Source organism: Petaurus breviceps, unplaced genomic scaffold (genome assembly GCF_028583685.1).
Source record: "Petaurus breviceps papuanus isolate PSGF00001 unplaced genomic scaffold, PetGlider_PUasm1.0 37, whole genome shotgun sequence".
In the NCBI taxonomy this organism is placed as follows: domain Eukaryota; kingdom Metazoa; phylum Chordata; class Mammalia; order Diprotodontia; family Petauridae; genus Petaurus; species Petaurus breviceps.
Genome location: NW_027186296.1, coordinates 78,383,669 through 78,410,240, shown reverse-complemented (window position 1 = coordinate 78,410,240; position 26,572 = coordinate 78,383,669). Strand labels below are relative to the sequence as shown.

The 26,572-nt window shown below is 40.2% G+C and overlaps 1 protein-coding gene across 4 annotated transcripts in view; it reads left to right on the top strand.

The window, feature by feature from the left end:
• The window catches only part of NT5C2 (5'-nucleotidase, cytosolic II), a 266,169-nt gene that overhangs the window by 155,053 nt on the left and 84,544 nt on the right, over positions 1-26,572 (top strand). For 2 of the 4 annotated variants that reach the window (XM_069098868.1, XM_069098864.1), the window contains exon 1: positions 8,855-8,916. The gene's annotated coding sequence lies outside the window, so the exon portion shown is untranslated. Of the gene's footprint in view, positions 1-8,854; positions 8,917-12,429; positions 12,449-26,572 lie in introns of those variants that run through there. The other 2 variants (XM_069098865.1, XM_069098867.1) reach the window with 2 other exon arrangements.

Genomic DNA, 26,572 nt, shown 5'->3' with positions numbered 1-26,572 from the left:
CCCCCAGCCTGCCCTCCCTTCCATCATCCCCCCTCTCATCCCCTTCCCCCCTACTCTCCTGTAGGGTGATACCCTATTTAGTGTGTATGTCATTCCCTTCCTAAGCCAAATTCATTGAGAATAAGGTTGACTCATTCCCTTTTGCCTTCCTGTTCTTCTCCTCCATTGTAACAGTTTTCCCTTGCCCCTTCTATATGAGATAGTTTACCCCATTCTGTCTCTCCCCATCTCCTTTCATTATATTCCACTCACCTCTTAATTTCACCTTTTAAGTATCATCCCTTCCTATTCAATTGGTCCTGTACTCTCTGTCTATGTACACCTGTACACATATATACACATTCTCACATATGTATTCATACACCCATATGCCCTCCTATATAGACATATATACATTTCTATTCCCTTCAACTATTCTCATACTGAGAAAAGTTTCATCAGTTACAATGATTGTTTTTCCATGTAGGAATGTAAGTTGTTCAACTCTGATAAGTTCCTTATGATTTCTTTTCCTTGTTTACCTTCTCATGCTTCTCTTGTTTCTTGTATCTGAATGTCAAATTTTCTATTCAGTTCTGGTTTTTTCATCAAGAATGCTTGAAAGTCTGTTTTTTTCAGACTTTTTTTAGTTGAAAGGAATAGAAATATATATATATATGTCTATATTGAAGGGTATGCGGGCATATGAATACATATGTGAATGTGTATATATATGTTTACAGGTATACATAGATAGAGGGCACAGGACCAATTTAATAGGAAGGGATGATACTTAAAAGGTGAAATTAAGAGGTGAGAGGAATATAATGAGAGGAGATGGGGAGAGACTGAATGGGGTAAACTACCTCATATAGAAGAGGCAAGGGAAAATGGTTACAATGGAGCGAAAGAATAGGAAAGCAAAAGGGAATGGTTCAACCTTATTCTCATTGAATTTGGCTCAGGGAGGAAATGACATACACACTAAATAGGGTATCTCACCCTACAAAAGAGTAGGGGGGAAGGAGTTGAGAGGGGGGATGATGGAAGGGAGGGCAGGCTGGGGGGAGAAAGGTTGGAAGCACCTACTTTTGAAAAAGGGACAGGATCAAAGTAGAGAATAGAACTAGTGGGAGGTGGGATAGGAGGGAGGGAAATATAGTCAGTCTTTTACAATATATCTACTATGGTAATGTTTTGCATTAGCTACACATGTACAACCTATACTGAATTGCTTGTCTTCCTAGTAAGGGTGGTGACAAGGGAGGAAGGGAATGAATCTGGAATTCAAAGTTTTAAAATCAAATGTTTAAAATATATATATATATACTATTATTATATATAATATATAATAAATAGAATATTATAAAATTATATATAATAAATATATATTATAATATAATAATAGTATATAATATATACTATTAATACTATTTTATATGTAATTGGGAAATAAGATACATAGGCACTGGGGCATAGAGATCCACCATGCCCTAATGGAAAAGTTGAAGGGGTATGGGAGAAGATATGGGAGAGAGCAGATTGGAAGAGGGGATATCCTGTGGGACTGCTATTTTGGGGCAGTGGGTAGGGGAAAAATGGGGAGAAAATTTGTAACTCAAAATCTGGCAGAAATGAATGATGTAAATCAGAAGTTAATAAAGCATTTGAAAAATAAAAAAAAAGAATGCTTAAAAGTCCTCTATTCCTTTGAATGACCATATTTTCCGCTGAAACATGATACTCAGTTTTGCTGGGTAGGTGATTCTTGGTTTTAATCTCAGCTTCTTTGACCTCCAGGATATCATATTCCAAGCCCTTCAGTCCCTCAGTGTAGAAGCTGCCAGATCCTATGTTATCCTGATTGTGTTTCCACAGTATTCAAATTGTTTCTTCCTGGCTGCTTGTAATATTTTCTCCTTGATCTGGGAATTTTGGAACCTGGCTATAATATTCCTAGGAGTTTTCTTTTGGGGATATTTTTCAGAAGGTGATTGGTGGATGCTTTTAACCTCCATTTTTCCCTCTAGTTCTAAAACATCAGGGCAATTTTCCTTGAGAATTTCTCGAAGGATGACTTCTAGGTTCTTTCTTTGATCATGACTTTCAGGTAGTCCAATAATTTTTAAATGATCACTCCTGGATCCATGGAGGCAAAATGGATCTTATATGCAGAAAGATTGTGGGAGGATTTAGAGGTGGTCTCCAGGAGTTTGGGGAGGGTCTTGAGGAGGAGTCTAAGGAGGATCTGGATGGAACTGATGTCAGACTCTAGGAATGGGATTAAAGGTGGGAAATAGCTGAAACCTACCTGGAGATGACAGATAATGGAGGGCTAGGCTAGTTTAAGGATAACAGATTTAGGTGTAGATATTTTAATAGGATCAAGAGTAGGAAATAGCTAGACAATGGGGGGGTAGGCTAGGTTAAGAGTAACAGAAATTTGGGCCTAGGATAATGAAAGGCTTATGGCCTCAGGTAAATGCCTCAAATGGGATACAGGCTCTGGGAAACCCCTTGAATGTATGTCATGGTTGGACAGTTTGGAAGCCTGTCTGTCTGATCTGTTTCTCTGTCTTAATAATTCTGTCTGTATACTCTGAAGTTTGGGGTGCTGACCTTTTCCCCCTGAACTAGGTAAACAATATATGTTTGATTGATTAAAGTAATAAACTTTGCTTTACTTAGGATGGGAGAAGACTTGAGTCGAATTCGTTCAGCAGGACCAGTAAGAGCTTGCAATCTGCCCATATAGTCTCCAGAGTAGTACTTTCATAAATTTGAGTTATTATAACTGTTGTTATTTATAAATATGCTTTATTGATGATGTATCGGCAAGCACCCCAGTGTCCCCTGGCTGGCTGCCAACACAGGTTATTAGATCTGCTTTTCTAAAAGAAAGCAACTCAAAATGGGTTAACAAGCTTACTTTAATCAATCAAACATATATAGTTTACCTAGTTGGGGGGGGGAAGGTCAGCACCCTTGAACTTCAGAGTATACAGACAGAATTATCAAGACAGAGAAACAGATCTGACAGACAGGCTTCCAAACTGTCCAACCATTACATCCATCCATACCAAATCACAGTTACCAGAGAGGGAAGCATCAACATGTGGGTTTTCAAAGCCTGGGGGCTCTCAACAATGGCTACCCAGAGTCTCATCTGGTCAAATCATACAACACTTTTCAAAGTGAGCCCCCAAAGCAAAGCCTCACATCAGGGCTTATATAGCCTTCTCTGGGCTCAGAGAATGTAAAAACCTTCTTGACCCCCTGCCCAATCACAAAATATCTCCTGAGAAACAAGCCTCCCACCACAGGCTCCAGGTGCACTTAAGGCTAGGGGCAGGGAAGATCTTAAAAATTTACATTCCTATAACAGATGCCTTTCTTTGAACTTTACAGTCATTTCAAACCCCAATTGTAGATTGATATAGTGAAATAATTTAGGGAAAATGTCTGATACTGTGATAATGTGTAGAGTATTCTAGTACAGGGAAAGAGTACTACTGACTGTAGAGTCGGAAGGCCTGGGTTCAAATTTAGCTTACACAACATTCCTTTAACCCTACATTCTCCCTAAATTTTTTCCCATTTATTCCACAGGTGATAGACATGTAAACACGAAGTCTTATCTCTGTTTGGCCTGCCTATTATTGGTATTTATCCTGTTTTCATTCCTTGGCTAAATCTCACTATCTTAGTCTTTGGTGTTTCTTGTCTTGAATTATATGCCTAGGAGGAGGCTACCAGCCCAGTTTAATTTGTACTATGCTTCAGTAAATGCTTTTTAGTTAATAATTATTCAGATTTATTACAATGATAGCCTAGCCCTCTCACATACCACTTATCCCCATATTTGATCTTATCTTTAAAATTATATATTCTTTGATAAGCAAAACTCTGCCTTTTCTCTTTCTTACCCCAACCCTCCCCTCCTGGCATTAGAAACAAAAGAGAAATAAGCCCTGTTATAAACATGTATGGTGTAACCTAAGCTTCTCTGGTAATGCCCAGTTCTAATATTGAGATGCCATTGAGGGACCTTTTGAAAAGACGCAGTTTGCTTGCTTTGTCCCTGGCCAAGTGGGTAGGGGTGGTCTTGGTACTTTAGCTTCTCAGGTGCTGCTCCAATGATGGCCTGTATTACTTTACTGGCCATCCTAGCTCCAAGGTTGCCATAGCACAACTTCCTGGTCCTGTGAGGATCACCTTTGGCACCTGAAACTGAGGATAATAAAGTACAAGAAGTAAATGAAGAGGTTAGGTTTAGGGGTGCTCAAGACCCCAAAATAAACAACACGCTGGGTCCTGCTGAATGAATTCGACTAAAATCTTCTCTCAGCCAAAGAAAAGCAAAGTTTATTAAAAGTTCACTTGTATTGGACACAGAATAAGTCTATGCTAGAAAATTCTATAGCACTCTCACACCATGTGGAGACAAGATGGGGTCTTATATACAGAATGGTTGTGGGAGGAATCTAGGGGTGGTTTAGAGGAGGAGTTTGGGGAGGGTCTTCAGGAGGAGTTAATGAGGTAAATGAATGATTAAGGGTGGGAAGGTGCTGTAAGCTACCTGGAGACTACAGACAATGGTGGGTTAGGCCAGTTCAAGGGTGGATTGAAATTTTGATAGGCTCAAGGGTGGGAAGTAGATGGACAATGGAGGGCTAGGCTAGTAGCAGAGGGTTGAGCCCAGCCACAATGTAAGGCTTATGCCTCATGCAAATGCCTCATCAAATGGGACAATTTAATCAGACTTCAAGGGGGGTTCCCTGAGCCTGTACCTTAAAGATTCAAGGAGAGCTCAAAGGTGTTCCCAGAGCCTGCACCTCATCAGTAAACACCACCAAACCCATTCCTTTGAATTGGCGTTAAAATCGAGGAAGAAGGGGAAGGTCCGTCCTTCCTCTCTCCCTGGTTCAATTCATTTCCTCCATGCAGGACAAAAAGAGCACCTTGGAAAGGGTCAAACAGCTCAGTCTCACCAATTTTAAAGATAAAGGATTTGAACCCAAATCAGATTTTGGACTTGGAACTGAGACTGTGCTCTCTAGTACCCGAGCTAAATTATGAACCTAGTTCCCTTACCTTCCCTAGGGACTGAGGTGCAGGGAGAAGAATATTATGCTTCCCACATATGGGGGAGTGAGCCTATATATTTGTAATTGTACCTTTTGAAGTAAATATTTCTGTGTAAAAGCTAATCTGACTCTTCATGGCTAATGGAACTGGGATTCAGGAGAATACCTACCCCTAAACTTTGGTGGAACAATAGGTGGAGACTGGAGCCATTCGCAGAGAGCATAGATGCCTCTCAATTCCCTTAAGGGTACTGGACAATTCTGAAGAAATGGTGAAATCAGACACCCAAACTTCAGAGAGTGAGGGCCATGGTAGTCATGAGGTTTGGGGTTTAGGGGTATTCAAGACCCCTAAATACTGACATACTGGCTCCTCTGGAATGAATGCGACTCAAGCCTTCTTTCAGCTAAAGTAAAACAAAGTTTATTAAAAATTCACCACAATGGGTAGATTCTTGAGGAGCCTAACTATATGTGACTCTTATATTGACAAGCAGGCCTAAACAATCTGACTCAGACTGAGTCTGAAAAAGACTTTGAGTGATCTAGGAGTGGTGTAGAAGAGGGGTTTGGGGAGAGTCTTGAGGAGAAGTCTAAGGAGGATCTTAATGGAACTGAGGCAGACTCCAGGAATGAGATTAAGGGTGGGAAGTAGTTGAAGGCTACAGGAAGATGACAGACAATGGAGGGCTAGGCTAGGTTTAGAGTAACTGAGATTTGGGCCCGGGATAATGAAAGGCTTATGGCCTTAAGCAAATGCCTCATCCAGTGGGAAGATTCAATCAGAGTTCGAGGGGGTTCCCAGAGCTTGTACCCCATCATTAGTCTGTATTATACATGCAAAACAAATTTGGACATTAGCTAGATAAAAAAAAAAATTGTCTTATTTTGTGCTGAGTCCAGATGACCAGTCTTCTGTCATGAAATCTTCCCCAGGCAAAAGAGATGCCTTTCTCCTGTGAATTCTCATAGTCTCCTATAACTTTCTTTCACTTTTGCACCATGCCTTTTTACTAGTGTTGTTGGTTTAGTCATTTTTTCAGTCCTGACTCTTCTGTACCCCATTTGGGGTTTTCTTGGCAAAGATACTAGAATGGTTTGCCCCTTCCTTCTCCAGTTCATTTTACAGATGAGGAAACTGAGGCAAACAGGGTTAAGTAACTTGCCCAGGGTCACATAGCTATTTAAGTTTCTGGGGTCACATTTGAACTCAGTTCCCATCTCCAGACCCATAGCTCTATCCACTGACACTTACCTGCCCTCCTTTACTGGTGCACACCAGTTCAAGACTTACCCTTCAGCTCCATTGGCTACTAGGTTGTGTATTCCCTGAGGGCAGACAACACCATTTAAATGGACATATTACATTTGTTCCCTTCAGTGCCTAACAAGGCTTTGTGCAGAGCAATGTCCTATGACAACATGTGAGTTATGCTGAACAGAGTAACCTCTAGGAGGAAAAGATTGGGGTTATCTCCCCGAGACAAGTAGCCAAGAAGCAGAAAGGCCTGTGTGTGACTTGTGAATGCAGTTCAGGTCCTGCAGTTTCCTGACTCTCTAGCTTTGGGGTATAAATGGCCTTAAAAGAGGGGGCAGGGCAGCTGGAATCGAGGGAGATTCGGGCAAGCGTCTGAGAGAAAAGGTTGACCAGGAGGAGTAGGTGCTTTTGGGTCAGGTCAGGGTGTCCACAGGTCAAGTGCACAGAGGAGGAAAGAGCATTTGTCCCAGAGGCAGGAGACCTTGTACCTAGGCAAGGTTCTGCCACTAACCACTGTGGGACCCCTGATGATTTACTTCACCGTGGAACAATGGATAGAGCTCTGGGCCCCGGGTAAAGAAGACTCATCTTTCTGAGTTCAGATTCCACCGCAGATACTAGCTGTGTGACCCTGGGCAAGTCACTTCACCCCGTTTGCCTCAGTTTTCTTATCTGTAAAAGGATAAGGAAGTGGCAAACCACTCCAGTATCTTTGCCAAGAAAACCCCAAATGGAGTCAATGAAGAGCCGGGCACGACTGAAACAAATTGAAATGAAGGCTTTTCTTTTTCTCATCGGTAGAACAAAAGGAATGACTCTCAAGTCTAAAAAAAGGCCTTCCGGCGTTGACACCCCTTCACCTGGCATTAAATGCCAGTCGCTTTCAAATATTTTTACCCCACGCCTCTGATTCGAAGCCTGGCCTGCACTGGCAGCACAGCTGCATACAAAGCGGGATGAGATCACCTGGTTCCCCATCACTCCACGCATTCTCCAAAGCAGCCGCAACCCTGGGGAGGACCTGAAAATGTATCCGAGGGCCCGCCCACCGGCGTTACGTCACGTCGCGTCAAGCCAGCCAGCTGAGGGTTTTAAGGGGTGGCGGCCGGGGGGGGGGGGGAGGCCGGCTTGGGACTGACTGACAGCTCATCCAGCCAACGACGGTGGAGCTCGGTGCTTTGGAATACGTGAGCATCTCTGGTACTACTCTCTGATTCCAAACCTTTGCTCTCTTCCTCCCCTCTATGTACTTGTTAATTTTCTCCTCTTCCTCAAATTACCTTGTAAGTTAAGTTTACTTAGGTAACGTAGGCTTACTTATCTGTGTCTATGGTGTACATATGTAGTCCCCTTCTCCCATGATAGCTAGCATTTATATAGCACCTGCTGCCTACTGGGCGACGGACTAGGCGCTTTTACCAATATTCTCTCATTTGATCCTCACAACTACCCTGGGAGGTAGGCGGTCCTATTATCCTTATTTTACAGGTGGGGAAACTGAGGCAGTCAGCGGTTAAGTGACTTACCCAGGGTCACACAGCTAGTAGTAAGTTGCTTGAGGGCCAAGTAGAGGTCAGATCTTTCTGACTCCAGGCCCAGCGCTCTGTGTGCACTCTGGTGCTCCTTAGCAGCCTCGGAAGGAACCCAATAGAAGGCTTGAGAGAATGTAAGCTTCTCGGAGGCGTGATCAGTTTCCATTCTGCCCCCCTTTTGATAACTGTCATAGGTATGCATACATATATACATGTGCATACATATGCACACACACAATATGTATATATATGTGTGTATATGTATGCCAATGCTTTAGAAATGCTAATATTTGTTGAGCTGAGGTGGAAATGCTGGACAGCTGACTAAGTCTCATTCAGCTTTTCCATCATCATTTCACTAACAGGAGGTGTGTGGGGGGAAAGGTCTTTCAAATAGCACTAGGCTACTCCACATAGGGCAGTGGTTCCAGATGCCGCAGGGTTGTAGACCTTGTTGTGTACTCTCCCTCCGGCAAAAAAGCAAAAAACAAACCCGAAACCCAAAGAGTCCAGAGGAGAAGCCCGGCTGAAGATGCTGCTGAAAGTCCAGCCGAGCTCCTAGTCCTCCCCCTCCCTTGTGTGTGTGTGTGTGTGGCCCAGGAGGCGGGTAGCGCAGGGAAAGCCCAGGCCCGGGTGGGGCGGGGAGCGTGTTGAGGGTCCCTGGCGGCTGGTGGGGCTGATTTGAGTGACAGGGAGGAGGGCTCAGCTGGGAGCCTGAAACTGTGCCAGCTGCGGCTGCAGCCGCCTCAGCCCTTGCTCCTCCGCCCCTCCCTGGAGTGAGGGGGAGGAAAAGACGACGCTGCTCTGAGGACGCGGGGATTGGAGGGCTCGGCGGGAGGGGAGGGAGAGTTTGAGGTGGGGGTGGGGAAGAATTCTGCGCCCGAGCTAGGGAGCTGAACCTCTAGGCGCTCCCTGGCCGGGCCGGGAGTCATCGAGGGGCGGAGTCTCTGCAGCGGGCGGGGAGGAGCCCGGATCGAGCGAGCCGGAAGGGGGGCCCCAGGGCAGCGGGGGCGGCGCTGCGGCAGTTGCGTGTTGGGTTTTCTGCTGTTCGGTGGGGCTGGTGAGTGAGTGCTGCGCGTGGGCCCGACGGGGCAGGGCGGGGCTGGGGGGGGCGCGAGCGGGCGAGGAGAGCCCCTCCTAGCGGAGCCCAGCACGAGGCGGGGTAGGGGCCGAGCCCCCTCCCCTCCACTGCCCCCTCCCCGGGGACCCTGCCAACGGCCTCAGTAACGGCCGCGAGACATCTCCTCCTTTGCCCCGCCCCCTTCCCCTTTCTCGACTCAGTCTTCTCGGTCCTTTACACCTTCCCCCCCTTGAGGGCTAACCCCCTCCAGTTCCCCCAAGACTTTCCTTCTTCTGACTCCCCCTCTTCCCAGGGTGAGCCTCCTTTTATTATTTCCCTTCCCAGGCTTTTCTCAGAAAAGCTGTCTTCACCATCTCCCCTTCCCCCTCCGGGGGCTAGCCTCGGAACCGAGGGGGGCTAGCCTCAATCAATACCTGCGCCCTCCCATTATCCGAGGTTAGTCCCTGCGTCAGAGTGACTAGCATCCACCTCTCAGAAGCCTCCACCTCCCTCTTCCTCCCGGGGACTGTGGAGTGTGGCCCTACAATCTGAGAACCCCATGAGTGAGGGGAGAAAGCTAGCCCCTAAACCACGGAGGAGCTGCCCTTTCAGGGCTCTTCTCAAGATGCTAGCCGGCAGAATCCCTGGAAGCGTCTCTGCCTCTCGGGGTCTTTGAGGAACCCCCTCCCCCCAGGCTCCAAGGAGAGGGGAGGGACTACTCTTCCCGTTGCTGTTGCCTTGGGGCTGTCATCGTCAGGCACTTGTCTGGTTTGAGGGGCGCCCCCCATCTCTTAACACTTTTGCTCGCCAGAATGTCTCCTTTGGGATCTTCTGCCTCCTTCCCCAGGAACCTCTTTACTTTCCTTCTCTCCCATCTCGACAGAAGTTGTCTTCATTTTATCTGAATTATTGACATCCTTATTTACTTTTTTCCTCACAGCCCCCTAATTTTTTTAAGGTGTCTGATCCTTCTCATACATCTACGCCCTAAGCAAGCCTCCTTTGCTCCCATTTAACAACCTTTTTCCTGGTGGCAGAAAGGATATATTCATAAAAAAAATTTCCATGCTTATTGTGTGCAAAACATTTTTGCATATTTATCTTTTTGTTGGAACTGGGATACTCTACTCCTTTGGAACTCCTTGCTTGCTTCACAGCAAGTAGTCCTTGACCCCTTTTGAAATATTTTCTGATTCAGTTTGCTGTCTCTAATGCTGAGTGACTAAGGAAACCGAGAGGCCTCTGAAGGGTGATGCAAGGTAGTTTGACCACAGTTTAAGAACTACCAGAAACTGCCAACTTGATAGCCCACTGCCATTTTGTTCCTTCCACCACTCACTTTTAAATGAACTCTATTTCCCATTTCATAGAGGACACCCTTGTTGCTACCAAATTGTAGTTAGAATAGCACAGACATAACAGGAGAGCTCAGTAAGGTGGACACGATGTCCAAGTACTTGCAATTAGCGTGTTCATATTTTTAGTGTAGTGACTACTCAGTTTTGTGTCTTGTCTGGTTGGCCACAGCTTTTAAGATTAAGATGGCAGATTTTGGTAACATACTTTGTTTTGCAGAATACTTTCATATAACTTTACTTATATGCTTGAGAGCATTTTGCTTTAATGGATAGTACTCCAAACTTTCTTACAGATGCTAAAATACTTTAAGTCACTATTGTTGACTTTTTTATTAGGGAAATGTTTGATAGGAAGAGAGGGGACAACAGGTAGCCCTTCCAAGTACTTTATGGTAACTTCAGAATGCCAGATAGATGACCAGCACCTCTAGAACATTGGGTAGTTGTGGATAGGATAGGCAGGCATGAATGAGTTTTGTCTGCATTGTTGGGAGGGAACAACCAAAATAACATCACAAATCCACAAAGAATGGTTTGGTTGATTTGCAGTATATAAGGTTTCTGGACTGTCCATTTTGCACATTAAAGCAATTGATGCAAACATGGTTACTGTGAAAATGTTGAAACTATTATAGAAATATAAAAAATGATGTGAAATATTACTTTACTGTGATGAACTTTTTTTTTCTTTTTGGAGGGCAATTAGGGTTAAGTGACATGCCCAAAGTCACATGGCTAATAAATGTGTCAAGTGTCTGAGGCCTGATTTGAACTCGGGTCTTCCTGACTCCAGGGCCAGTACTTTATTCATTGCACCACCTAGCTGCCCCACTGTGATGGACTTTTAAAGTTATCCGTAGAAGTTAGAGGTCAGTCAGGAATTTACTGATTTTAAAACCATGATTAGAATTTTTCCAAGCATACTTACAATTTCATTATATCTCAGCATTAGATCCTGTATATATGCTGTAGTCAGCATTATTCTCATCAGTCTAATCTAGTATTTAGACTTTGGAATTTAATTACTAACTAATGGTGTGTAATCTTGGACAAGTCACATAATTCGTCAAGGCCTTAGTGTCTTATCTTTAAAATGAAATTATTGAACTGATAACTTCTTAAGGTCTGGCACAATTCTGTGGCTTACTGCACAAAGATTACATTGGACTAAAATTCAGAGGGAGCAGCTAGGTGGCACAGTGGATAGAGTGCTTGTCGTGGAATTAGGAAGATTCATCTTCATGAATTCAAATCTGTCTTCAGATACTTACTGGTTGTGTGACCCTGGGCAAGTTACATCACCATTTGCCTCAGTTTCCTCATCTGTAAAATGAACTGGAGAAGGAAATGGCAAACCACTACAGTATCTCTGCCAAGAAAACCCCACATGGGGTCAGGAAGAATTGGACATGATAGAACAACAAAAAAAAATTAGAGAATCATGGGAGACTGTATGTGTGTGTGTGTGTGTGTGTGTGTGTGTGTGTGTGTGTGTGTACGTATGTACACAACCTCTGACATAAGTGTACTCCTCAGGGAAGTTATGATGGGATGTTGTAGAGGTCAAGGGGATCAATTTGCTTTCTGTGATTCCATCTAGACCATGGGTTCTTAACCCCTTTGTGTCATAGAGTCCTCAGAGTCATGTTTGTGTTACATTCATAATTGAAGGAAATGCTAAATTTCAGTTAGAGGTTAGTGAAAATAAAGATGTGATTTTCCCCCTCCTCATTTAAGTTTACAGACCCTCTGAAATCTATCCATGGATCCATTGGGGGTTAATGGATCCCAGGTAACAAATCTGTGTTTTAAACTATTTTAAACTATGTTTTGAATGGAGGCATAGATTCAAATTAGCACCATCTCTGTGTGTATTATAGGATAATTATTTTGGGGCAGCTAAGTGGTGAGTGAATAGAGCACTGGTCCTGGAGTCAGGAGGACCTGAGTTAAAATGTGGCTTCAGACACTTAACACTTCTAGCCGTGTGACCTTAGGCAAGTCACTTTACTCCAATTGCCCTGTCTTCCCCCCTCCAAAAAGAAAAAAAAAAGGGCACTGGATCTGACTGAAGTTAGAAGACATGGCTTTGAATCCAACTCTCTTAATTACTTCTAGAGTGACCCTGGACAAATCACTCCTTTGGGACTTACTTTGCATATCTGCAAAATAAGGTAATTGAATTAAATGATCTATAGGTTCCTTCCAACTCTAAAGCAATGATCCTATGATCCTAAATACTTACTTTGTGTGATGGCTCTCTCTAGTTGTCCTGATCTGTATCTGGCCACTGGACCCACATGGCTCTGGAGGAGAAAGTTAGGCTAGTTACTTTGTACAGCCCTCCCTCGCCTAAAACAGTTCACTTGCAAGTTATGGCATCATCTTCCTGATGTTATAGTCCTCTTCAAGGAAATAAAGGACCAACTAAAACAAACTGTGTAAGGTGGTATGAGATAAAAAGAAACTGATAAACACTATTAAGTGATCACCTTCAATATGACAACAGTTTTATTATTTAGGAGAGACAAGAAGTACACAAATAATTGTAAAACCAAATAGAAAAGGATAAGTATATAGAAGACGCACAAGTAAACTGTCGTTTCATGTTATAGGAGGATCAGCATGGTATGGTGGAAAGTGCACAGGATTTTGTGTGAGAATACCTGAGTTCAACTTCTGGCTGCCATTTACCAATACCTTTATTACCACCTTGGGCTTTTCACAACTTCCCAGGTCCTAGAATCATATTTTTGCATAGAGTTGCAAGGGACCTTCGTGTCAATATAGTCTTTCCATACACGAAATGAATCAGTAGTATATCAAACAAATGAACATGGAGTCTTGACTTGAAGACCTCCAATGAGGGCGAACCCACCACATTCTAGGGCATCTATCCTATTCTGCTTTTAGACGGCTCTAAGTGTTAGGAAGTTTTTCCTGATAGTTAATTTCTCTTCTGCATGACAACTGAAGACAACTATCTTCAGTCTAAACATCCCCATTTTCTTCAACCTGCCTTCATGAAATGTAGACTCAAGGTCTTTTACCATCCTTGTTCTCTTGGATGCTCTCTAACTTAGTGACGTCTTCCTTAAACTATGATGCCCAGAACTGAATGTAACACCCAGTTCTCTAATAGAGGGACTATCATATTTTCATTCCTGAAGTTATTCCTTTCTTAATGTTAACCAGAATTTCATTAGCTTCTTAGGTTACCACTTCACATTGCTCATATTGAGCTTGTAGTACATTAAACCCCCCAGATCTTTTTCAGAGGAACTCTCCATCTTGTACTTGTGAAATTGATTTTTTGGACCCAAACGTTACACTTCACATTTATCCCTTAGTTTATTGGATGGTCTAGCCTTCTAGGGTCTTTTGGGATCCTGATTCTATCATCCAGGATGTCAACTGATAAGCATGCTATTTATGCCTTTATTATAATCATTAATTAAAAAAAAGCATAGCACCAAGCATAGATATTTTCTTTCTTAATTTCCTTATGTAAATTTAATTTCATATGTAATTATTAATTGTCATATGTAATTATTATTAATCTCATATGTAAAATTAGGATATGGTATTTGATAAATTTCTGAGACCCTTCAACTTTATGATTGTCATTTCAAAAGATCATTTCATGATGATCTTCCTGGGAATGGATAATTATGCTGTAGGGACTCTTTAAGTTTCAAGTAGGACCATTTCCTGCTGAAGGGATCAGGGAAAGCTGCATGGAGAGATGCCCTTGAAGGTTAAGAGGCATCAAGAAGCAGTGCATTGTAGTGGATAGAATCCTGGGCTTGCAGTCAGAAAGGCTTGGAATTGAATCCTGCCTAAGTCACTTTAAAAAGCTTGGGAAAGTCTCAACTTCCCTGGGCCTCAGTTTCTTTATCTGCAAATTAAGGGGGCCTCCAAAGTCCCTGCCAGCTCTAAATCTGTGATATTAATGATTTCAACCTTTAGAAGACAGAGAAGGGATTTGTGCATTGTAGTGAGTACACAAAAAGCAGGACTTTGGGAATAGTGAGTGTTAGTTTGGCAAGAGTGGGGAGTATTTGAATGTTAGTAAAGTGAAATAAGCACTGCTTCTGTGCTTAGCCCTAACTCAGTGCTGTGAGAGACAGGGTTTACAAGTCTGACTTAAGAAGTGGGAGAAATCATTGGAGTCCAGAGTGGTTAGGGAAATACTAGATGAGCCAGAATTGAAACATGAGTAGGATTTGTTTGGGCAGAAGGGAGGGGTAAAGACCTTCAAAGGGAAAGACTAACTGGGGTAGATGAGATTGTTCATATATTTTTGGATCATAGGGTGTTCATGTAGAAGAGCAGACAAGTTAGAACAGAGTTTGTGAGAGGCAGTAATGGAAAAGAAAAGTGTGAATTTTTGTAAGCAGTCCATGATTTATTTTCATGGATTCTGCATAAATAAAAAACTTGATTAATGAAGTAGTTGAGAGGATGAGAAGGGAATCATTCTGGTGATTCTTTAGGAAAAAGTTTGGACCAGAAAGAGGCATTTACTATAAGGAAGACACAGTCTGCATCAGATGGTCTTGGAGAAACAATTCAAATGACAAGGAAAAGGCGTGTTTTATAGAAAAACATGGATGCATAGGAAATTCACTATCAGCTTAGAGTTTTAAACAGACTTACAGAAAATGGAACTAGTGGCAGATAACAGTCTTTACAGAAGGGTGGCATAGTGGTATAAGAATATTGAGTGCTGAAGCACAGAATTAGCTCCATTGGATAAAGAAAGCTAAAGAAAACACAAAAAGGTGGGCTTTTATTAATTTATTTATTCTTGTTTTTCTTTTTTGGGAAGGCAGGGCAATTGGGGTTAAGTGACTTGCCCAAGGTCACATGGCTAGTAATTACGTGTTAAGTGTCTGAGGTCAGATTGAACTCAGGTCCTCCTGACTCCAGGGCTGGAGTTCACTGTGCCACCTAGCTACTTCAAAAAGATGGGCTTTTTAAAACTACATTGGGAAAAAGGATGGAAGAAGGATAGGATTGCTGCTGGAGTGGATGGAATAGTAAGATATAGAGTGGTGTAGAGGGTGAAGCTCACTAACTTGATTTTGGATTCTTTTCTTTGCCAAAGAGAATGATATTTGAACTGGAAAAGAAAGAACAAAAATGGCTGATGGAAAGTTGATATCCAGGAGATGGAGGCACTTAGATTCGCTAGATGGATGAGTTTAAGTCAGCATATCCAGATGAATTATAGCCTAGGGTACTGAAAGAATTGGCAGATGTGATTGTTGTGCCCAAGTCAATGATCTTTGAAAGATCATGGAGCACTGCAGAGGTCTCATAGGATTGGAAAAGAGCAAATGTAACAATGTTCAAAAAAGGGGAAGAGAGTGGAGTGTGCAAACTATAGACCATTGAGCTTAATGGCAATTACTGGAAAAATTCTAGAACATATCATTAAAGGTATGGTTAGTGAGCATCCAGAAGAGGATGTGGTGATCACAGTGAACTAGAATGGTTTCAAGAACAAGTCATGCAAGATTAACCTCATTTCTTTATTTAAATAGGGTCACTAGACTGGTAGATCATGGGAGTGCTAAGGAGATAGTTTAACTAGATTTTAACAAAACATTTAACAAAATCTGTCAAGCTATGCCCATGGAAAAGCTGTAAATAGTAGAATAGGTGTTTTTGGAACTTGTTGAATGACTAGACCCAAAGAACCATTAATGATTTAGTGCCAGTTTGGGAAGAAGTGTTCCAAGGACCTGAACTGGGCCTGGTGCTGTTGGACATTTTTATCAGTGACTTGGGTGGAGGAATAGATAAAATATTTAGCACATTTGCAGATGACACAAAACTGGGATGGTAAAGAGAGACAATGAAAGAATCAGTTTTCTGAGTGACCTTGCCAGGCTAGGATATGGAACTGAATCCAATAATACTAACAGTAGAAACCTCCTAATAGGCCCATCAGAGCTGGAGCAGTCTTCCAATCCTTTTCTTCTAAGGTGACTTCTGCTCTCGACTCATACATATAGTATCTGTACTGGTTTCAAGCCTAGGAGAGCCTGGCCTCTTAGCAGGAGGAATTAGATTCCCTTTTATCATACTTTTTGATTTCTTTTCTTTTTTTTTTCTTTTTCTTTTTCTTTCTTTTTGGAGGGGCGAAGGCAGGGCAATTGGGGTTAAGTGACTTGCCCAAGGTCATACGACTAGTAAGTGTTAAACAGTATCTGAGGCCAGATTTGAACTCAGGTCCTCCTGACTCCAGGGCTGGTGCTCTTTTCACTACACCACCTAGCCTCCCCTGTCTTACTCTTTGGATTATTAAATACATTCCCCTCAACGCCAGGGACAGTTTACATAAAGCTTATGTTTTGGCTTATATCCTCAAAAAGGAGGAATACAAAGATATGGACAATATGAATTGTGGATGATACAAATTTGTGGATGATATGAATCAAGAATGGGATATTTATTTCCTATACCCAAAAGAAATGATTAATAGTATTTATGTGGCACTTTAAGGTTTGCAAAGTACATTACCAGTATTATGGGATCTTCACTGCAGCCTTGTGACATAGATGCTATTATGCCCCTTTAACAAATCAGGCACTTGTGGCTGGAAGGAGGTTCAGTGTCACATAGCTAGTAAGTGTCAGAGGCCAATCCAGGATGCCTTCTAGTGCCCACGGACAGATTTGAACTAAACAAGTGGCAGTTTTGGCTTACTCAGCTAAGAGTTTGATAATTAAAATAATCTAAATATGATTGCAGTGCAGTTAGGCATTTTACATTTCACCTCAGCTCTTCATTGCTTCCCTCATGTCTCTGGCAAGCCTGACCAGGAATTTGGCGCATCCTCTGTCCAGTGGTTATTATCTCCACGAATACTGGAGTCATTATCAGGTATTTCTTTTGTTGTCAGTTAGCTCCAACAAAGGAGGCAGAATCCACAAACTTCAAGAATTCATAAGGTGGCTTCTAAGCCTGGTCCTGTCCATTACGGAATCGGGAAGGAACAAACATGGTAAAAGCAGCTCCCAAACCAGGATGAGGATTAGTGTGTTTATGTGCCAGTTAAGGCACTTATTAGCTATGTAATCATGGGGAAATCATAAGGACATAGATTTAGAGCTGGAAGGGGCCCCTAAGGTTGTTTAGGTCAACCCCCTCATTTTATAGATGAAGAGACTGAGATAAGTCTACAGGGAGGATAAGTAAGTTGCTCAAGGTCACTGATACAGGTAGCATCAGAGATGAGATTTCAACCTAAGTTCTCCAACTGCAAAGCCTGTATTTCTCCTATATCATGTTGCCTTCCAGGGCCCCAGTTTCCTCATTTGTAAAATGGAGATTATAGTATTTTTCTTTTTTTTTTTCTTTTCAGAGGGCAACTGGGGTCAAGTGACTTGCCCAAAGTCACACGGCTAGTAAGTGTGTCAAGTGTCTGAGGCTGGATTTGAACCGAGGTCCTCCTGACTTCAGGGCCGGTGCCGTATTCACTGCGCCACCTAGCCACTCTGGGATTATAGTGTTTCGTTACATATCTCATAGGGCTATGAAGAATGCACTCTGTAAACCCAAAAAATGTGGTTTAAATGTGAGTAGTTCCTACTTGGGCAGCTGGACCTTGAGTCAGGAAGACCTGACTTCAAATTTGGCCTCAGATGCTTAAAAGCTGTGTGACCCAGGGTAAGTCACTTAACCCTATTTGCCTCAGTTTCCTCATTTGTAAAATGAGCTGGAAAAGGACATGGCAAACCACTCCGATTATCTTTGCCAAGAAAGCCTCAAATGAGGTCATGAAGAGTTGGACATGACTGAAAATGACTGAACAAGAACAACACATTGTTCCTATTTAAGGAATTCTGTATATGGAAAGTGATATTAAAAACTGCTGATAAAACACCCCTGGGTGGATAAGGGGGAGTATGTTATTATCAAGGACCATTTATACAGAGCTTTACAGAACATTTAAAGTTAAACATAATGAAGCCTATCAGTTTAATTTGAACACAATTTCAAAGATTCTTTTCTTGACATAAATGAAGCTTCCAGGACAATATCCATTTTTTTGGAAACTGGGTCTTTGATTACATTAGTGTGGGGAAATCTAGATGAGAAAACATAAAATTACAGTTTCTTATTCCTTTAAAAAAAAGTCAACAATTTAATTGCTATAATTTGCTTCAGAGTGGTCCCTGCTGCATGAAAAAATGGCACTACTGATTGACCTTCAGTAGGCTCATGTTTTAAATGCAAAGTGTCCTGACAATTTGAAACAAGATCCTATAGTGCTATTCCATTGGTTAAAACCCTTCTAAGTTGTTTTGTGATTGGTTACTAAGTTTTCAACATATGTTAGCCAGTGACAAATACATTTAGCAGCCAAGTGCTTAGGAGAATTGTGACATAGGCTAACTGCTACTTTTTTAGTCTTCCAGAGCACAAAAACTGAGGAACTGAATTGTCTTGGAAAATGAGCTACTATTTCAAAACTCTTAGGTGTCCTTTAAGTTGGACAGTATAAGTGAGGGTATGTAAGAGAAATGTTTGCTCTTCTAGGACCTGCCTCATCAACAGAAGGTTGAGAGTACAGTGATAAAATCTGATGATGATCTTTAGCAGCAAGCCCATTTGTTATTGACATTTCTTAAGTTGTAAAAGTACAAGACTTTTTTTGGGGGGAATGTAGGCGTCTGTTTTCATTGGTATAGAAAACTCCTAGTATGAAAATTCTCTTCACTGATACAGACCAGCATCTGTTTTGTAACTTATGGCTGGAGGGAGCTCACTGGGGGCTTGGGAAAACTGAATAGTTAAGTGACTTACTTAGGGTCACACAGCTAGTATGTTGCAGCTTATGTCATGCTTCTTTTCAAATGTTCATGATAGTAGTTATTTAAAATTTATTTTAGTGATACTTTAATGGAAGTTATGTCTTCTCTTCAGTTTAGGTCTAATTTTTCATAGCTAGCATCTATGACATATGTTATTTTCCATCTTTATGTTTATTGTGAAGTCTGACTTGGGAGCTGTTGTATGGAAGTTCCCGAAATAGAAACATTTTGGTAATGTCTTTGACAATGTTAGTTTATTGATGATTTAGGCAAAAATGATTTTTAAAGCATATTTTAAATTATATTTTAGCTTCATTGTAGGACCTATTACAGATATGTGTAACTATGTATAGTGTAATAGGCAATTTAGTGTATTGTAGAAAGTTTTGGATCTGTGAATCAGAAGATGTTTGTTTAAGTTTTGGCTGCCATTTATAAGCCATATGACTGTGGTCAATTCACCTGAACTCTGAGCTTTTGTTTCCTCATTGGTAAAATGGGGATAATAACACTTGCATTATTTACTTCACAGGGTTATTGTGAGGAAAGCACATAGTAAAATGTAAAGCACTGTATGAATGTGAGCTTTTAAAAAAATTGGTCAGAAGTAATTTTTATGGTCAGCCCTATTAACTGCTAAAGGTGAGCGACCCATGAATTGAGCAGAGATTTTCCAAGGGTTAGTGGTGCTAGGCTTCTATCAAACATTGAAAAAAATCATAATAACATCTGGGTTTATCAACAGAAATGAGACTAAAATGAATCCTGTTAGTGTTTTATGTCTGATATGTAAAGTAAACAAGCTAGTGAAAGCACAGGAATAACTAAAGTTTTGTTGTTTTTTAAAATTATGTGAATTTAGGTAATTTCCATAAGAATTCAGCATATGGTATCATGACATAAATAGGACTAACCTGTAACTAGGAAAAGTAAAGCACTAGCTTCTTATACAAATCTGGGAGTAGTGACAGTTTCGGGTTTTGCTGAACTTAGTCACTTGATTCATCTTTAGAATTAGTGTGAGGGAATTGTGAAAAGATAGGCACACTAATACACTGTTGTTGGACCGATGTGCCAAGTTACACTGGTAGAAATTCTGGAAAGTAATTTGGAATTGTGCTAAAGGAAATATTTATACCTTTTGACCCATAGATCCCACTGCTAGGGATATATTCTAAGGAGGACAAAGACAGAAAAATTCCATATACCTCAGAATATGCATAATGGCACTATTTTTTTTAAAAGTAGTATGAAACCAGAAATGAAAAAGATACCCATTGATTAAAAGAAATGATGAAGAATACTGATAAGTATTGAAGACTTATGTGAACTCTGCAGAAGTAAAGTCTGCAGAGCCAGGAGGAAAATGTACACAATGATTATGGTGTTTTAAATGGGAAACAAAATTCCAAACTCTGTAATTATAATAGTCAACTTTGGTTTGAAGAAAAGATGAGAAAATGCAACTCTTCCTTTCTTTGCAGAAGTAGGGAACTGTGGGTTTAGAACATTGCATATACAGTCAGATGTGGTTGATGTGTTGCTTAGTTTTGATGGACTGCTTTTTTCCTTTTTAAAATTCTTTGATACAAGGAATGGCCCTTTGAGTCAGAAAGGGAAGGGATGTATTTGGAAATGGTGATGTAAAAAGAAAAAAAAATGCGTTTTTTTTTTTAAAGCAGAAAAAATGAGATCTCAGTTAATTTGTTTAGGAAATGGCCAGATTTTTAAAATCTCTATAGACCTTTATATTTATATAATATTTCTGATATAATTATGTTGCTATATTATGACTGTGGTATGTACAGCATTGTGGGATAAAAGTTGAGCATAATGGAAAATTTTACCACTTATATTTTTGAGTAATCTTAGTAGTGTCAAAGGTTATAGCTAGAAGGGCCTTTAGAGGTCATAGAATCATAAATATAACACTGAAAAGGACCTCAGGTGTCATATTTTCCAACCCCCTCATTTTATAGTTGAGGAAATGAAAGCCTTCAAGGGTTAAGTGAAACTTGTGCCAAGTCACACAGGTGGCAAGGCCTGGGTTTAATCTCTAGTTCTACCCTTTTCTTCACTGTATCACACTGTCTCCCACTGAATCCATATGAGCCTCCAAGGCATGAAGCCCCTAATATTCCTGACAAATGACCATCTAGCATGCTTGCACACCTCCATTGGAAGTAGGGTAGTCACTCCCAAGGCAACCCATACCATTTTGTGGATAGGGCTGATTGTTTAATTCAGCAGTCATTTGTTGAATGCCAGCTATCATCCATATATTGTATGAGGCACCAGAAATATAGACAAAAATAAACAGTTCCTGCTCCCACGATGTTTCAAAAACTGTGTAACCTTGAGAAAGTTTCACTTAACCCCTGGGGCTGCTTCAGGTTTCTCCATCTTAAAATGAGAGGGTTGGACTGGATGGCCTTTCAGGTCTTTTCAGGCCCTCAGATCTTTGATCTTCTGCTAAGTTCTGATTGGAATTTATGAAGTTCTGCTTTATGTTGACCTGAATCTGCCAAAATAATAGCTGTAAAAATGTTTTGAAAATTGCTAAGCAGTGTACAAATTTAAGATTATGTAATTAGGCATTATAATTATTTATAAAAAACAAATTTTAACAGGTACTATGCACATAGGCAAGCAATTAAATTAGTAAGTGAAGTATATCAAGTCTGTGAAAAGTGCACATTTATACACAAAGTGTTCTATAATGTAAACTATATAATAAAAATTTAATAGCTAAACTCTTAGGATAATTGTTTTTCTTTCCTTCTTGCCTTCCTCTCTTTTAAATGAGGCAAAAAAGAATAACGAAAGGAAGAATGAATGGTGAACAGGGGTTGACTGTGATTGGAGAGTATACCTCTTCCTTTGGAGGAAGGCAGACAAGGCCCCAAGTTAGTATTTTTTTCTTGGGGCAAAGCAAGATAATAAAACGTTCCTGTCTGCTGGAAATATAAATAAGCTATTACTAAAGAAACACATAATACTGTATATCAGATTGAGAGTCATGGCTATGTCCAACCATCTTTGCAACCCTTTGCAATTCTAAAGGCCTTTGGGAATTACAAAAACTTTATGAAGAAGACACTGTTAGCCCCAATCAAGTGAAGCAGTTTTTTCTTTAAGTGGGTTCTTATTTTTGTATGTCAATAACCATTGTATGGTTGAAGGCTCTATCAAGAAGCAAATACATTTAGTTATAATCAACTTAATGTGTTGGTAATAGAATGTTTTTCTGTAATTTATCTGAGGTAATAAGAAGTGCCAAGAATAGAGGAAATAACTTAATACTATTCTCTGAACCTTTGCTGTTAATTTTTAAAATTTCAAGAACAGACTAAGTTTAAAATTTTTCAGTTTGAACTTAGGACCAGTTTACATGCATGTTGATTCTTGAAATAGAATCCTAAATTGTCAAGGCACCAGGTACTGTTTCTCATCCAACAAGAACCCCTATAAGCCATGTTATTTTCCACTGGAAAACAAGCAACCCTTTGTTCCAAGACTTAATGTTGAAATGTTAGCAAAATAGTGTTAATCAAGCCAAGAATCTTATGCTACTTTGCCCAAGAGTAAGGTTGCACAAAAAAAAAAAAAGAAGGAAGAAAATTTTGCAATGTTATTGCTTTCTACATAGGCGTTTCTGATTTCACTTGAGAGAATTTCAGGTGCCAGAGACTTAATAGCTGGAATTTTTGTTCTATCCTTCCTCAGGTCTTCTCATAGTAAGGAGTAGTAACTGTACACTTAAAGTTTAGTGTTTTTCACTGTCAAAGTACAACAAAAGAAGTAGAAGCAGTAAATCCTTTGAGGAGAAGTGTGACATAGGGGACAGAGACTAAGAGGCCAGTGTATATGAGTGTGAGCAGTGTTCTTTCAGAGCCTTGGTTTACCTATCTGTAATGTAGGGATAATAATATTTGCACTACATACCTCACCAGATTAATCAAGCAAAGGATTATGAAGGGGGAAAACACTTTGCAAGCATTAAATTGCTATTTAACTGTGAGTAGTAGTAATTATTACTTTAAGGAATTTTTTGTGTAAACAGTTAAAATATATACACCAGAGCTTGGGTAGGAGTGTGGAGATGTTATTATCAAGAACCATTTAAAAGTTAGAAATAATGAAGCCTATAAGTTTAACCTGAATAAAGTTATTATTTTTTCTTCCTTGGAAAATGTGAAGTTTTCCACACAAACTACTTTTTGGACCTGGATCTTTGATTTCCTTGCTATGGGCCCCAGTCAATCTTAAATTTCTCAGTGAAGATAGGACCTACCCTTAAACTTTAAAAATCTTAAAGAATTAACTTAAAATATTTTAATTGCTATAAATTTGTTTCAGAGTGATCCCTTTTGTATATAAAAATGACATTGTCTTTTTTTTTTTTTTTTTAAGCAATTGGGGTTAAGTAACTTGCTCAAATTTACACGGCCAGTTATTTTTTGTGTGGGTGCCAAGTATCTGAGGCTGGAACCCATCCCAGGTCTCCTGACGCCAGGGCCGAATGACATTGTTTTTTTGATCATCAGAAAACATACATACATATGGCTCACATTATGACTAAGAAGATAAATTTGTAGGAAGACATTATGAGCATGATATAAAAATATTTAACTTAAGTATTTTACCTTGTTTACTTTCCTGGTTATATTTGTTTGTAGTGGGATGCTGTAACAAAGTTTAGTCATGTTATTTGTGTTTTGTTTTTTAATAGGCATGCAAAATGGCATGTTCTGCCTTCCTAGTATATTCTTGTCAGGCTATATTGTTATGTGCAGTACCTACACTACATGTGACTTCTCAGAATGATGTCTTTCTCCCAGTGTTATATATCAGAATGAAGGGCTGTTTCTGCCTCTGCTATGACCTGTGTGAACCTGGACAAGTAGTCTGTTCTTTCTGGGCCTCAGTTTCCTCAGTCATAAAAAGAAGGGGTAAACTAGACTAAGAATTCTTCCAGATCAATCCATATGACTTTATGCAAATATTAGGATTAATTTAAAAAAATTAACTATTTAAATGGTCCATTTTAAAGTTTCAGAGCTTGTTTTTAGAATGAAAATAGTTGGAAAACTTTTAAATAAATTTTAAGTGATAATTTTCAGATACAAAAGGAAAAATTCTAAGAAAAACAGCAAAATATTGAATATTTGCATCACACTTCCCAATGATGGCTCTCTCTCTCTCTCCGGCTTTCTCTTTCTCTGATATATAGGATATCCCAAAAATCTAAGTGCACTTTTAGGCTATTTAGAGTTTTTGAGATATACATTGTACATATATGTGTGTGCATATAAGATAGCATATATACATGCACAAATCTTAGTGCAGCTATAAATTATTTTTTTTTTCTTTTTGGAGGGGGGAAGGCAGGGCAGTTGGGGTTAAGTGTTTTGCCCAAGGTCACACAGCTAGTAAATATTAAGTATCTGAATGTTGTTTTGAACTCAGGTCCTCCTGACTCCAGGGCCAGTGCTTTATTCACTGTGCCACCTAGCTGCCCCTAGCTATAAATTCTTAAAGCTTAATATGTCTGTGTATAATAGATATGATATATACATAGATCATCTGTCTTGCCATTTATTGTATAATGTGATATCCATGTATATGTCATCTATCTTGACATCAAAAAATGAGGGTGTGATTGAGAAGTCTCTATTACCTATACCTTGAATGCTTTGGCATATCATACTGACACACACATTTATATTTATATATATGTGTATACACACAGAGAGACAGACAGACACATAATACATCTGTGTATCTCATTGTACTGAAAATCTGCTCACTTGATTTCCAGTGAGTTACTGTCATTTGGCTTGAAAGAGAACTTATAAAGTGTTCCTTCTGAAAACCCTGTACCAGGGTCACAGCTGGTGTGTCCCAGCTCAATTCAGTTCTGAGCTGACACAGAGGTGGAGACTACTTACTGGGCTGCCTATATCCATTTAGCAGTATGAATGTGGGTGGTGTGACTGTGCCAGGACATCTCTGGGCCCTCTCTCTCTGGCAGGCCCCCTGCTTGGGGCCCTCTCTCACTATGGTGTATTTTTTCAAGAGCAGAGATACTCACTTTAGGTTCACTATACAGCCTCCACTTTCAGTTATTTTTTGCTTCCTGTTCTCATCAGCTGTAAAAAGCTGTTGTGGCTGCTGGCTTCTCTTATAATCACGGGCTTGGATCGTGCAGTATTTCATTGGGTTTGGGTATGACAGATGCTACAAAAATTATAAACTCTCAAAAGCTTGGTTTCATTTGTTACCATGTATAATTTTGAAGACTGGGTATTTATGTTGAAGTGGAGTCAGTTTTATAACGTAATTGTAAGAAGAAAAGAAAATTTTATGTTTTAAAACAAATATTAATCACTAAGTTGTCTAAAAACCTACCACTAAAATATGGCATTTTAAATGGCTGACCTGAGATAATTAGTATGTCATTTTTGTTGGATGATTAAGAAGCATTACTAACAGTTTACTTCAGGTTTTTTGGCTAACATTCAATAGTATTAGACTGAGTTGAGAATCATGCATTAAGTAGTTTTAAAATTATTTGGTTTACAGGATATATAGCTTCATTTTGACTTTGGGCAAAGTCATTTTGGGTAGCTAGGTAGTGCTTCAGATAGAGCATCAGGCCTGGAGGCAAGAAGACCTGACTTCAAATTTGACCTCAGACACTTAGTAGCTGGTGACCCTGGGCAAGTCATTTAATCCTGTTTGCCTCAGTTTTCTCATCTGTAAAATGAGCTGGAGAAGGAAATGGCAAGTCATTTCAGTATCTTTGCCAAGAAAACCCCAAATGGGGTCACGAAGAGTTGGATGTGACTGAAAGGACTGAATGAATAACAACAACAAAAGTAATTTACCTCTCTGGGCCTCAGTGTTCTCACCTATAAAAATGAATTAGATTAGATGAAATTGAATGTCTCTTCGAAGGTTCTTAAGTCTGTGATTTCTAAATTATCCTACTCTGAAGCCTGTTTACCTAGTGGCCTCACTAATGTTAATATGGTTATCCCTTCACATTGTGGCTTTGATATGTTGGGGGTCTGCATAAGAAATTAAATGGGAATTTTTTGGTAGTTTTGTGGAGGCTGGACATGACACATGAAGACCAGAAAATGACAAGAGCCCATGACCAAATATGTAACTCAAATTTTATGATAAGGTACCATAAACACCCCATAAGAGAAAAAAACAACAACAGACTTCTCTGGTCCAAAAGGAGGGCCAAAATATTTTAAGCAGACTTTCTGGATTGTAGGGGTGCTGTACCCCTAACTTCTGTGATTTGGGAGGGATAACTGTAGTTTATTACCATATTGATTTAAATATAGACTATCCTTAAATAGAGGATAACACCAATTATAGACTATATTTGGGTCTTTTGCAAACCTTTCTTGGGAAAAGGGGAATTCAACTACATTCAAACCACTGTGATATCAT